Consider the following 14,158-nt stretch of genomic DNA (forward strand, 5'->3'; position numbering starts at 1 on the left):
AATTTTAGGAAGGGACTGAGGGGATTGTGATACATGAACCACATTTCTCAGTGCTGTGCAGTCTGTCTGCACAGCTGGCCAGTGCTTCAGAGAAACACTTTAGTCGACTTTATGGTGGCTTCCCATGAGGTCTGGGCATGAGAAGGTTTCCAGATTCCTCTTAGGGTCACCACCACCACTAACTCCCACCGTATGTCCTGACCGTCCCATTTGACTTAAGAAATCCGATGGAGACCCGGTCCGTTGCAACCCTAAGAAACTTTCTCATTCTCTACTTCTATCCCATAAGTGGTTTATATTCTCTACTTCTGTCCCATAAGTGGTTTAAATGTAAAAGAGACATATTTTTGAAAAAAAATTGCAGTCTTTTGATGAATGGTTTCATTATCTACAAAATTCAATTGCAAGAGATTAGTATTTGCATTTTCTCATAGTTTCTACTAACTTGGCTGTGACTATGCCTGCTGGGGCCGTCTCATTCTCCCCATTTACATCATGGCTGTGTGGGTTCAATGCAACAGGCAGCTCCGCAGCTCCAACAAAATAACGATCTCGGGGAGACATCAGTTTGGGGGTACATCTGGCGCTCATACTCTGCCAGAACCACCTTCCCTGTTTTCCATACCTGTGGTTCATTCAGGCAGTAATGATCCCAAACTTCTGTCCCATTAGTGCTCCTTGGCTGCATCATTTTCAGAAGATAAATTATTTTTCTTTGTCCCACATTAGCGATATGACAATTACTCAGCATATCTTGGTGTTGTCTGGTATGTCCACTGCGTAGATGACCCTCAGCTGCTCTCTGAATGCTCCTAGTGGCTACTGATGGCGATCAGCTGCCTATTAGTGGTTTAGTAGGAATTTCAGAATGATGGCAGGCTACTTCCACCCTTCCTCCTGTGCTCACGGAGGCCAGTCTCTTGGGTATTAGCCAATAACGTCTTCTGATAAGCTGCTCTTATTCCAACTGATACTAATGTTTAGTTTCCCAAGGTTCAATTTGTGACTATGATCGCATTCAACTGCCCTCTAAAAAGTCCGAATCTATTCTGTGAAAACTACTGGAAAAGAAACATCTGGGAAGAGTGACCTACATTAGGTTTCAACTTTTTATCATGATTGGAAAGAAAACATAACGGGGACACTTTATAGGATAAGTCATTCTCTGTTATGTGTAATTTTGTTTTGAAAACTAACATGAAAAAAGAATTGTCCTGATCCTGTTAGAAGTGCATGGCTGGAAAATCATTATGATCTGGGACCCCTGGGTCAGTCAATAACTAGATTTAATTGGGCTCAACATTTTAAAAATGAGCGTGCACGTAATGTCAGACATCTGTCAGGTTTCAGTTTCTTTACTTTCTTTGCTCCTCAGTGGAATAAGGTGAAGAGTCCAGGAACAAAGCAAGCATCTTAGACATATCTTAGAAGACCCATTCCAACTACTGTGACATTGTAAGCTAAAGACAAAAAACAAAGCAAAAAACTAGAGGTTACAGGAAACATGAAGTCAATGTACTGGAGCTTTTATATTGTTGGCATTTGTTAGTTGTGTATTGATGCTGTCTTCACAATATTCGGTAAATGTTTGGCTAATACGACTATGTTTGGATTATCAGAAGTTTCTAGACTTAACTGCTTTGACTCTATATAGTATTTCCTTTGAAGTTACCAAAGCCATTTATTTAAACCACTCTCTTCTGTGAAGAGTATTATTACTACTGAGTATACCATGAACTAGAATCTCATTATTACATTTGAATATGATACTACTGAGAGCAGCATAGACAACTGGCCACACAACGGACATGGTGTGACCTTCAAGGGAAATCACTCTACAAACCACATGACATTTGAGATTCTCCTCTCTTTGCAACATTTGATATAGCTTTAAATCTAGATGATCCTCTTTTTGTTGGCAAAAATGTTTTTTGAGTTAATTGTGTATTCTTCATTATTGAAAATCTTTAGAATTTCTATTTTAAAACCTGTATTTGTTACTGTTAGTATTAGGAGTCCCACAGAAATACAGAGGCAAAACTCCAGAATCAGCTTCACTAAATACTACAGCAATTCTCTAGTTGAGAGCCAGCTTAATGTTTGAAAGCAGGAAATATTTTAAGTAATATTATTAAACAGCCTGCAAAAACATGTTATTATGTAATTTTATAAATGTATTCACAGCTAGGAGGATGATATCACAGAGTTCTGGAAAATGGTAAGCAAAGAGTTGGTGGAAGCTCCTGGGAATCTTCCTCAAAAGGCAGCATGTGCAGACCTATTTCTCTCTTATTAATCTCTTTTCTTCCCCTGCTTGTATGGAAGGTGATGTGACTATGGGTCCTCCAATGACCACCATGGGTCCTGCAATCCAGGGCAACCCCTTAGGGATAGCAGAGCATAATAAGAGAAAAAATCTAGGACCCTGATAAGTCATGAAAGTGTAAGAACATCCCTGATTCCGATAACCCAATAAACTTTTCTCCTGTGTGTTTTAAGCCACTGTGAGACTTAGTTTTTATATGCATGCAGTTAAACCTAACCTCTATTAATCTGCAGATAGAGACTAGTCAGTAAAATATCTTTTTTTCCTACCTTTTAATGTAGCAGCATAAGAACTTGATCCCAAGAGAGGCACAGCCGTTTTGTAGCCATGAGGAATCATACCTGAAATAAGAAGCATCCTCAATGAAATAGGTAAATAAGACATAGCACATAAAAGAGTTACATAGCCACTGACAGCCAATGCCAGTTACAGCAGCTCCTGAGAAACAATTTTATGCAATCTGTTGTAGTCTCAGAAAGTCTCTATGTATCTAACATAATGATATCTCTAAGGTTGGGGGTTACTTAAAGGACATTTATAATTCTCAGCCCTCCTTACAGTTGGATAGGGTCTTGGAACTAGCACTGGCCAATGAAATTTGAGCAGATGTGTCATACTTCCTCACTGCTTCCTGGCTACATAGCGAGGAGCCTGTGATGGGTCTAGCCTCCACTCTCTCCTTCTTCCATCATGATAAGAGGGCCACGTGGTCGGACGGCAGAGCCTCCACCGTGAGGGCCCAGATCTCCTGCCAATCCACATGGAATATGTTCCTTGAAAAAAGTGAAATACCCCCTTGAGATGTTAGTGCTCTGTCAGCATAACAAAGACCTGAATGACATAGTAAGCAACCATATTGATGTTAACAAAAAGTTACCTGTTCTAATAATTATAATTCCAAATAGTTGAAAAACTATAGTTAATTAATTAAACCCCATGTAGAATCTCTTCATAAAATTAACCACTACTGGATTTTTAATGTCTACTCCCAGAAAAATATTTCATGCAAAATCAGATCTATGTAATTGTTTTTTTTTTTTTTTGGTTTGTTTTCAAAATTGTTACAAAGGTGAACTCAAACTCCATACACTTCTCCATTTTTAAAAAAAGAATCATGTATCTTGGGCATGTGGCTCTATCTTATGCTTTTAAAAATATGTATTACACAGGTAAAAAATAGCTAGTCAGGTAGCTGTGGAAATTTTAAGAGAAGACACCAGTAACCTCCACAGCAACCCAGTGAAACAGACCCCTGGGTGCAAAGCTTTATGGCCCTTTAAAGCATATCTCACTGTGGTGATCCACCCCATGTGTCCAAGACCAATCCACACCTCAGAGCCGCAGCCAAATATCTGCCAGGGGATCTGGCCCTGAAATGAGTGTCTCTACAGGCTTTTGAATCAATTATTTTAAATTATTTTTCTTAGCTCCTGGCAAATGTTTAAACAGGTTCTTATATTAATCTCAAGCATTAAAAATTAATCACTATAAATGAAGGACTCATTACTGGAGCTGAAGTGGACTATTTTATCAGAAATCAGACAATCCGAGATGATTGTACAGAGTTGTAAATGGCAATGCAAGAACATGGGGTTTCTTTGGGAGGTGCCCATTCCATGAACCGCATTTAATGTAGGGACATGGAGATGACATGTTTCCACTTTTAATATTATGATATGAGACTTAAAAAAGGCATATACTTTGGTTCAGATTTCCTTTCCTAAACCATTGACACAATCTGGACAGTAGATGCTTCCTCGCGAGTTGATGTAAATAGGTCATTAGTAGAAACCAGGCCAGACGTGAACGCTTTCTCAAGGCCAGTGCTGAATGGGGAGCCTGTCTTGACCAAGATGCAACAGAAGAAGCAAATTAAAAATAATAATAATTTCTAGTCTCAGGTGGGATCTCCAAGGCAAGCACATCTGTCCCAGGGGATGTATGGGCCTTAGGGATACATGAGCATTTTTATAGGATGTGCCTGTGGAATGTGAGAGATTCCCAAAGTCCACAGCCACTTTTACAAACAGATGAATGGGGATGGAGAGCAGGCCCTTCCTCCCCCATCGCATACGAAAGAGACAACTTTTTACCCAGAGTTCCAGAGGAAGGAGAGACAGAAGAAGGTAACTAGAAGAAAAGAGAAACTGAGTCAAAGCAGAAGCAGCACAGAGAGGATTCCTAAATGAGCAGAGGAAGAGACACCAGTACTTTCAGAAGTCAGACCTCCTCTTCTGATTTCTCCCTAAAGTCTGTGTAGCCATCGACTCACTTGCATGTCTGCAGAGTAGCCTGGACACAGAGCATTTTATATTTATTTTAAGGAGCCCAGGGGCTCACTAACATGTGGGGAGTGGGCAGGAGGAAGAGAGACCAGGGGAGAAGGAGCCCAGTGAGGGGTGGGGACAGGCCACGCAGCGGGTACTTGCTCCTGGCCTCATCGCTTACCACTGTGGGCCGTGCATTCAAAATACTGTGGCCTTCATGCAGAACATCTGAAGTTCCAGAATTAGTCCTCACCAGTGACAGGTCTTTCCAGGCTCAGGCATCACACAGGGGAGATGTCACCACCTTAGCCTGAAAGCCCAGTCCTGAGACTCTCCCATCTGAGTATGACCCTCCCAGCTCATGCCACCCATAGGAGGTGGAAATCCAGGGAAGGCAAGACATGGGCTCCAGAGGGAAAGCCACTGAGAAACTTGAAGATTCCTGCAGAGTCAGGGTAGAAGTGATTAGGAGTAACTAACTCTAAGCTTCAGGAGCTTACCCGGGCCTGGACTCCAGGCAGAACCAGCTACAGAATCTGTGGAGCCCAGGGCAAAATGAAGATGCAGGATCCCTTCTTTAAAAACTGCTAAGACTCAAGCCAACAATGACAGAGCGTTAAACCAGCTCTGGGTCCTTCTGCACAAGGGGCCCTGGGCACCCCTGGGGTCACAGGCTTCTGAGGTCCTCCCTGACCTGGGGATGCCTCTGCAAAGATTTAAGGGAACTTGGGCACTTACTCAGACTATGCTGGTACCAGATCAGCTTTGAAGATACATAGAAACAAAACAAGAGCAAGCTTCACGAGTTGCTTGAGGGCTTTCTCTAGATCTGGCACAGGCTCATCCCTGCCAGCAGCCCTGCATTTCCTACCCTAATGTGTCAGTTGATGGAGGACAGTGACCCCACCGAGGAGAGAGAGAATTGCTCCTTACAATGCCAGTAGTCTCCAAGGGCAAAGTATCTCATTAACCTGGTTGCTTAAGGATGCTAAACTATAGGAGCCCTTAAGAAAAGGGGCAGGGAAATTAAGGAATTAAATAACTACACCTAATAACATTTGGACTTTAGTAAGCCACAGGGACACGGCCCTTTTATAGACTACGTACTCGGGAGGTAAGGGGCTCTAAATAAGCCCAACATCCCCAAGAACAGATGTGATCCCTTGAAGGATATTTAAAGCAAAAGGTACAAAACTGTAACAAATAATAATTTCCAAATGAGAAGAGTTGGATTTTATCACTGCAAATGTTATAGCTATGCCATTCTGTCATTTAGGCTTCTCCAGCATAACTGTGTCACCAACTCTCCATCCACTCTGGGCTCCTCCAGGGTTCTTGCAGAAAGGGACTCACACAGTAATATCTTGTATATAATTGACCTGCTTGTATATAATAGAACTCAGGAAAAGAAATCTCAAATTAGCAGTTGGGTTGATTTTAGTCTTTTGTGTCTAAAATGTAAGTTATTATCTTCTCTTGGCATTGTTTCTTCTCTTTAGCCTTATAAATCTTTCTGTATTTTCCAGTAGCATTGGTGAAGATGGTTGGTAGAAACATGCCTTCTCCATGAGAAGGTCAGTAAAATGGCAGTAAGCAAGCTTAAATTTGAATCTTGAACTAATGCCACTCAATTTTACATTGTAAGGTTAGCATTGCTCCTTGTTATAGGAAGACACGTGACACTGGGTTTCAGAGGCTCCTGGTGGTGACAATTCCCCAGGAGGTCTGTGGGCTGGGATTTGAAAGTAGAGGAGGAGTAAGAAGACGCTGCTCTGTCTTCTGATGATCCTCACCTTGCAAGGATGGGCCACCCATTACTCTCACGGGACTTTTAGGGAGAGGCTCCTCTTTCTTGCTATAGTCAGTTATCTTGCTGTATCCCGGATTGTCCAATGAAAACATGTGTGTTTTACCACCAATGACCATCTGGACATTGGGCCCCAAATAGGCCAGGCCCGCTACTCTTGTGGGCAAGAAATGCTCAGTGGGGCCTGATGTGTGAGTACCTGGAATGTCAAGGATCTCCAATGTCTGATTTCAAGAGACCACATCACACAAGGGAGATTGAGGTCTGAAGGTTGCATGACCTGTCACGAAGACGGTGGCCCACAGCCTTTCAAAGAAGGTTGGAGCCAGTCATGGAACAGATACTCGGTGTCTTGAAAGCAGATGGGAGACACTCTCCTCTCTCCCAAATGTTACAGCAAGTTGTAGGTCATGATGGGAAGGCAGGTCCCTTGGAATAAAAGAGACAGAGCAGCCAACTGTGGTATGGAGTTGAGAAAACAAGAGTAAAGCAGCCCCTGACAGAGAGTAAATGGATTTTGACTCATTTCATGATAGAGGTTGCTATGAAAGGCAATCTTCTCAGTAGAGGTGTTAGGAGAATTGAAAGCTTATATACTCCTTCATTCTTTAATAAGGCTTGAGCCTCTCTAGGTCCCAGGGTTCCTACCATATGTGGGGGATACAATGGTGAAAAGATCATTCATGATGAAGTCCAAGCCTAGTAGAGAGAAAGTTAATTAGACACATATTTACATGTGATTCAATCATGGTGGCACACAATCCACTCAATTCCCTGGCACCCCAACCTCAATTAGATTCAGTGCCATGTGGGGGAGACATATCAACTCAGAATGTGCCTTTGCCAATTATTTCATCATGTCTTTTTCTGTAAAGTGGATCTACTCATATTTACTTCACTGAACTCTGGTGAACATAAAGCGTATGGAAAGTCCCCAGAATGCTCTCTAACATAGGATCCACACTGAAAAAGTTATAGCCAGTAGTACTCAGAGCACTTTGGTTTTATTCCATTGTTTTACCCACTGATGTCTGGCAAGCTGACCAGGCCTGTTTTCACTGATAGACATGAAGAGATCATGAGGGGAAGGGGACAAGATATCCAGATATTTGCTGAAGTCCTTTACCACGAAGACACTGTACAAACAGAGTCTGGAGAGGTGCACTGAGGTCAGGAAGAACTGGAGAGGCTGCCTGTTTTCTGTTTGTCCATATCATCTGTTGTACTGCATGGCTATGAGTGGAAACCTTAAGGGATTCAGGCCTAATGAGTCTTTAAAGATGTTTCTAGGCTCAGGACACTCATTCAGACCTTGATCCTAGCTCACCATCTATAATGCAGGAAAGAGGCATGCGTTCCTGGCCATGTTGACTGTGTCAGGAGTGGCTCACTGACTTGAATGCATGTTTATTAAAACTATCCTCAACCTCCTTGTTGGAGAAATCTTGTCTAAGGAAGCATGGTTCTGCGTTCTTTCTTACAGACTCATGAAAGGAGCAAAAAATGACATAGGAGGCACCGATCCAAAACTGAGTAAAAATTCGAGTTTGGCCTGATAATTTATGACGAGGTGAGAATCTGCAGGGAAAAGATGGTATTTTCTTTCCCATCAAGGTGGTCTCTTTTTCTTCCCAATCTCCTTAACACTCATATACTAATATGTACTGAATTTTTAAAAACATATCAACTTACATTGAAATAGAATTTTGGATTTTTGTATGCTTTTGTAAACTGTAGGCTCTTCTAGAAGTGTTGGCAAATACATAACCCACCTAAACCTCTGGGAAACAATTATGAGAGAAATTGAAGAAAACTTAAAATACAATCTTACAAAGCTATGCACACACTTTTAAAATATTCATTTAAAATGAATTTTAAAAGTTCATTTCCTATGGGTGATACAATTTTGAGCAATGTCTCTTTTACTTATGTCCCATCATAAGCATTGTCATTTTTTATTATTTTCTAGATACACAAAGAAACACAGAAAAGCATTTTATACTTACTGGTCATGAAGCCTGTAAAAATCTGCAAGCTCTGGGAATTTTACCTGCAGGCTGAGCCCAAACCAAATGTGAATCAACCTTGACCAAGGTTCTAGAAATCCTTGGGTTCCTGAACCAAGGATACTTGATGTGATACTGGAGAGATCCTTGTGTCCCTGTGGCTGCAAAGCTGAGACTTCCCTCTACGTGGGTCAGTTTGCAAGCTCCTTGGGAGTTTTCCAAGTGTGATCTGAAACTAGGACAGGGAGAGCCCACAGACAGGCCACTCCAGGATGGCAGGTGGCGGTTTTAATAAACAAGAGGAACTGACATATGAGGCTTGTCTTGGGCAATAGCAAGAATGAGGATCCCCACATCCATCCACCAAACCCTAAAAGTTTATGAAGAGGTCTTAACTAGATTCAGTCATGTATAGTGCACAGGTCTTTTCAACACCATATCATCGTCTCAAGGCTGTGTCCTTGGAGCCACCTCTGGGAGCAGGAGAGGCAAGTGGAACCCACATTGCAAGGATGAGGAGGGGGGGCAGAGGAGCCTCTGAGCACCCAGGGTTCAGCTCACTGGTCAATCAGGGATCGTGTCTCTTCAAGGACCTTCCTGAGATGTTTTCCAGTTCAGCCAATGGAGCTACCGGGCTTTGACTGAGTTTCTCTGCTGAGCACACGATGGCCCTATATTACTTTGCCAGATGCCTTAGCCTGCCTGGTTTGATTTACCAAAATACCATTGACTGGTGGCTTAAAAACCACAGAATTTTATTTCTCACACTTCTGGAGGCTGGAAGTCCAAGGTCAAGGCGCCAGCAGATTTGGTGTCTGGTGATGAATGGATTCCTGGTTCAGGGATGGCTATCTTTTCACTGTGTCCTGACATGGCAGACAGGCAAGGGGGCTCTCTGGGGTCTGTTTTACAAGGGCATTAATCCTATTCATGATCTAATCACCTCCTAAAGGCCTCACCTCCAAATAATAGTACAATGTATATTAGGCTTCAACATATGAATTTGGGTGGAGGACACAAATGTTCAATCTATAGCCCTAGGGCTACCATGACACAGTATCAGATATGGGGTGGCTTAAACAATAGAAATTTATATCCTCACCATTTTGGAGACTGGAACTCAGATAAGGGTGTTGTTGGCAAGGTTGGTGTCTTCTGAGGCCTCTCTCCTCGGCTTACAGACACAAGTGTCCTCTTGTATTCTTTCCCTGTGTGTCTGTGTCCTAATCTCCTCTTATAAGGTTTACAGTCAGGTTGAGCCTATGACTCCTCTGGTGACCTCATTTTGCCTTAATTGCTTCTTTAAAGGCTCTACCTTCAAATGAATTATATTTGGAGGGTATTCAACATATGAATTTGAAGGGGACACAGTTCAGCCACAGCAGCCCCCATGGTGAGAAGAGGAGCCTGCCCAATGCCAGTCCCTCATTGGGACTGCTGACCCTTAGAAAGCTCTTTCCCAGTGCTTGCAGTGTAAACATCAATCACACAATGACTACCCTTTCTCCTTTGCCTCTCTCAATTAATAGTTCTCCAAACCTGTGTTTTTACCTCAGGAATTACTGGGCCCTGGACTGTGTCCTCTCTTCACATGAACACTGTGGGGGCCTAGCCCTACTTTCTCTCCCATGTGCTACTGTACCAGTGCCTCCTCAGTTCCATGAACAACATGACTGCCTGTCTTCTAAAGTGGCCCCAAAGTTGTCTTCCCTGAATAAACAAATCAAGCTCTGATTCTGAGCCAATCATGAAAACATTATTGGTAGTCTGTTAAAATAAAAACTCTCCCAGATGACAAGAAAACACCTGGCAGCTTAGTTCTAGTTTCCTTCATCACCTGCCACCAATTCAACCCTATCCCCCATGACATTTAGGATGGGGTTCCTCTACCAGGAACAGAGAACCCAAATTAAACGGCTTTTAAGGGATCCCTGGGTGGCGCAGCGGTTTGGCGCCTGCCTTTGGCCCAGGGCGCGATCCTGGAGACCCGGGATCGAATCCCACGTCGGGCTCCCGGGGCATGGAGCCTGCTTCTCCCTCTGCCTGTGTCTCTGTCTCTGTCTCTCTCTCTCTGTGACTATCACAAATAAAAAAAAAAATTTAAACGGCTTTTAAAAGGGCAGCTATTTCTCTCACATATATAATATAAGTGCCCCAAAGCAGGTGACCTGGACTGGTAGAGCAATTGTACCTTATAACGTCCTTGGGCTCCTTCACATTCGATGTCCTACAGCCCAAAGATTTGATTCCAAGCCACCTAGTTCAAGATGGCGGCAATAACACCAGCCTTGACGTCTGCCTTTCACACAGTGGGGTGGTTGGGAAACCATTGTTTTGGAGAGAAGGGGTTGTCTTCCTAACAGTAACATCAGAACCACTTCTCAGGATATAAATGGGCACATACAGGGCTAGGCACCAGGATGACAAGATGAATAACAGGCTCTCTGCTCATAAGAGATCTCAGCTTGTTGACACAGAATTTGATAATCTGCAGAAGAACAGACAAGCACTGAAGACTCATCAGAGAAGTCACTCACATTGAAGCAATGTGGAGTGTGGCTCTAGGATCTCAGGCACCTTCCTTAAGTTCTTTGTGCTTGAGTTTTGACATCTGTAAAATGATGATGACAGCCCTCACTTTATGGGCATGCTGCAGCCATGATACCAAGCTCTTGTCAAAAGAATACAAGTGAAAGTATGTCTGGCAGCTTCTAGTAGCCTGATTTTGGTTCCTGTCTGCTTTTCCCTGGATCCCAAACCTCTTCTTCTCCTATGCATGTCACTCCTCTGGCCCCACTCCTTTACATGTACATGAGGGCAGCGGAATGCTGGATCCCAAAGATAACCAGATGAATCTGTGAGTATAACCTTACAGATTAAACAGAGCTTGGCAGGTATGATTAAGTGAAGAGATAGATTCATTGTGATTCTCCTGGTGGGCTCAATGTAATCACAAGACTCCTTGTCAAAGGAAGCCAAGTAGGTCAATAAAGAAAGAAGGAGACTTGGTGACTGAACAAGAAGTTGGAGTGAGGGGAAGAAGGGATCTTAAGACAGAATGCAGTCACTGAAGCCGAGGAGTCAGGGAAATGGTTTTATCCTAGAGCCTCTAGAAGAAATCAGCCCCATTGACACACTGACTTTAGCCCACAGAAGCTGATCTCCAACTTCTGGCCTCAGCACCATAATGTGTGTTTTAAGCCACCAAGTTTGGTAATTCATTCTAGCAGCCATGGACATGCACATGCATACTTTGTCAAGGCATGGCACATTCAGGAAATAAATAAGCTTGTGAAGAAATGTATCAAAACACAAGACTCTTGGCAAAAGCTGTCCTTATTCATCCTTCTGTCACGAGCTCCAGAGCACCAATGGTGGTGACCAGATGCCATGGCTCAGAAGCAACTAAAATGTGGTTTCCATCCTCAACAGACACACAACACATCCTTGCCAGAAAACATGAATAAAGTGTACCAGTAAGTGCCACAATGAGAAGCAAAAGTAGCCACACAAAGAAAAACCATGCAGAGTGGGAAGATATGCATGTTTGTCCAGAGCAGTAAGGGAAGCACTCCAAGAGGTGACCCAGGACTCGGCCTGTGACACAGAGGATCAGAGCCTTTGCTTGCATGAAACGAAAGGCTCCTCTAGGTAATAAATATGACAAACAGAAGGTGAGGTATGGGAAGTGGGTGAGGCAGCTCAGAGAATAAACCACCAGGAGGTGGCCAAGGGCTGGGCTGAAAGGAAAATCAGCAGAGTTACATGAGGGTGCTGCCACTGGGACGGTCCACCTCAGTGAGGGAACATGGTTTGTCCAAGGTGCCACCTGTTGAACAGACACTGGGGAGGGTCCCCAAGTGAGCCTTGGGCCCTAGACCACCTGTTGCCAGGGTAGTGACCTCACCGTGATTGATCATAACCCCAATGGTAAATAACTGAGCATTCTCCAAACCACAATTAGGTATTATTCTCTGAAAAATAGAAATGCATATTGGACATAGAAAAATGACAGTCTCCTACTCAGGATGGGAAGAATTTTTCTGTACTCATGGTGGATACTCTTCCAGGAACCAGGACAAAGGAATAGATGGACAAGGGGACAGAATGGGGATGGTGGGACCAGGTGGCCTGGAGCTTGATGGGATATAAGGCTAAACTGCATATTGGAGCCAAATTGTGGACAAGAATATCAATGCCAGGAAAGAAGTTACGATTTCATCTTGTAGACATGGAAAGCCATTGAAGGTATTTGATCATCTTCACTCTTGTGTTATTTTGGTAGATTTTTGCAGTATCATGTGCAGGCAGGAAGGATGAGTGAGAGTGATCTCTGAAGAGACTGTGACAATTATCTCAGGAAGAGATAGTGAAGTCATGGAAGTGAAGGTACTAAAAATGAATTTCCTCACTATGAGGAAAGTAAAAGTTTTCTCCTCCCAAGTGAATTGGGGCATCTAATCTGTTGCCCCGATTCATGGCCAGACCAGCCAGCCAGCTGGGCTTTGCACACCCAGAACTGGGCCTCCAGTGGCCTTCCCTGGGCATGCTGAGTGGGAAGAGATGTAGTCCCTATTACACGAGACCTCAGACATATAACAGCAAGTTTCTCCAACAAGCATTCAAGGAAACCTGGATGTATTGGAGCCCAACAAAATCATCAAGTACCCTTCAAAAGAAGGATTGTATCCTCTGAGAAGGATTGTATACTCTAAGGGTGACGGATCAGGAGGTACCAACAGGGGGAGAGATGCTCGTTAGAAGCAGCTGCAGAAAAAGGGAATCATGGGACATGTTTAACTGAACAGTTTTGCTAATCCAGTTACTGTTTTCATTCACACCATGGTGGTGTGTCCCACTGTTCTCCAGAGCATACTTCTTTCCAGAAGGCTCCATAGCACACGTTGTAGGAATGGCTGACACCAGGCTCCCCCACTCCCTCCTGGCCAGCCAACCTCCAGCCACCGAGGCCAGGGAGCCTCACATTCCATCCTAATCAAGAGGAGAATCTCTTACAGCCTGCCTGTGCTGCCTCCTGACATGCATGTGCATGTGAGAAATGATGCTTAACAGGGGAGACAGCCGTCTTGGAAGCCTGACAGGGAAGGGAATCACGGAGACGTTGGCCACCGATGACAGTCCTGTCACAAGAGTTAATACCATAGGGACAACATGCCTTCAGCTTCTCCTGAGATTAACAATGTATCCTTAGGATCAAGCCACTGTTTGTTAGGTTTGATGTTATCTGCAATTGACTGTACCCTAATTGTTATAGTCCCATTGGAAGAGTATTAAATGTGTATTGTTTTAGCACTTGAATCTGAACTTGTCTTCCAGCCTCTGGAGGCTGTAAGGGATTATCATTGAAATAGTCAGGGATTATCATTGACGGTGTCCTTCTGTACCATTACTGCCAAAAGAAGGGGAGACCACGTGTAGAATTAGTAATGGGTATTATACTTTAATTTCCGACATCTTAATCAAAATCCTCTTCTTCCCCTTGATTTCAAATAGTTACTCAAATAAAATTGCATTTTAAAGAATTTTTTATTTAAATTCAATTAGCCAACATATAGTACATCGTTAGTTTCAGATTTACCCGTTGCATATAACATCACATCATGTGCCCTCCATAGTGCCCATCACCCAGTTATCCCACCCACCCACCTACTTCCCCTCCAGCAACCCTCAGTTTGTTTCCTAGAGTTAGAGTCTCAAGGTGTTTCTTCCTTTTTAAAAAGTCCACACAAAT

Source organism: Canis lupus, chromosome 31, assembly GCF_048164855.1.
Source record: "Canis lupus baileyi chromosome 31, mCanLup2.hap1, whole genome shotgun sequence".
Taxonomy (NCBI): Eukaryota; Metazoa; Chordata; class Mammalia; order Carnivora; family Canidae; genus Canis; species Canis lupus.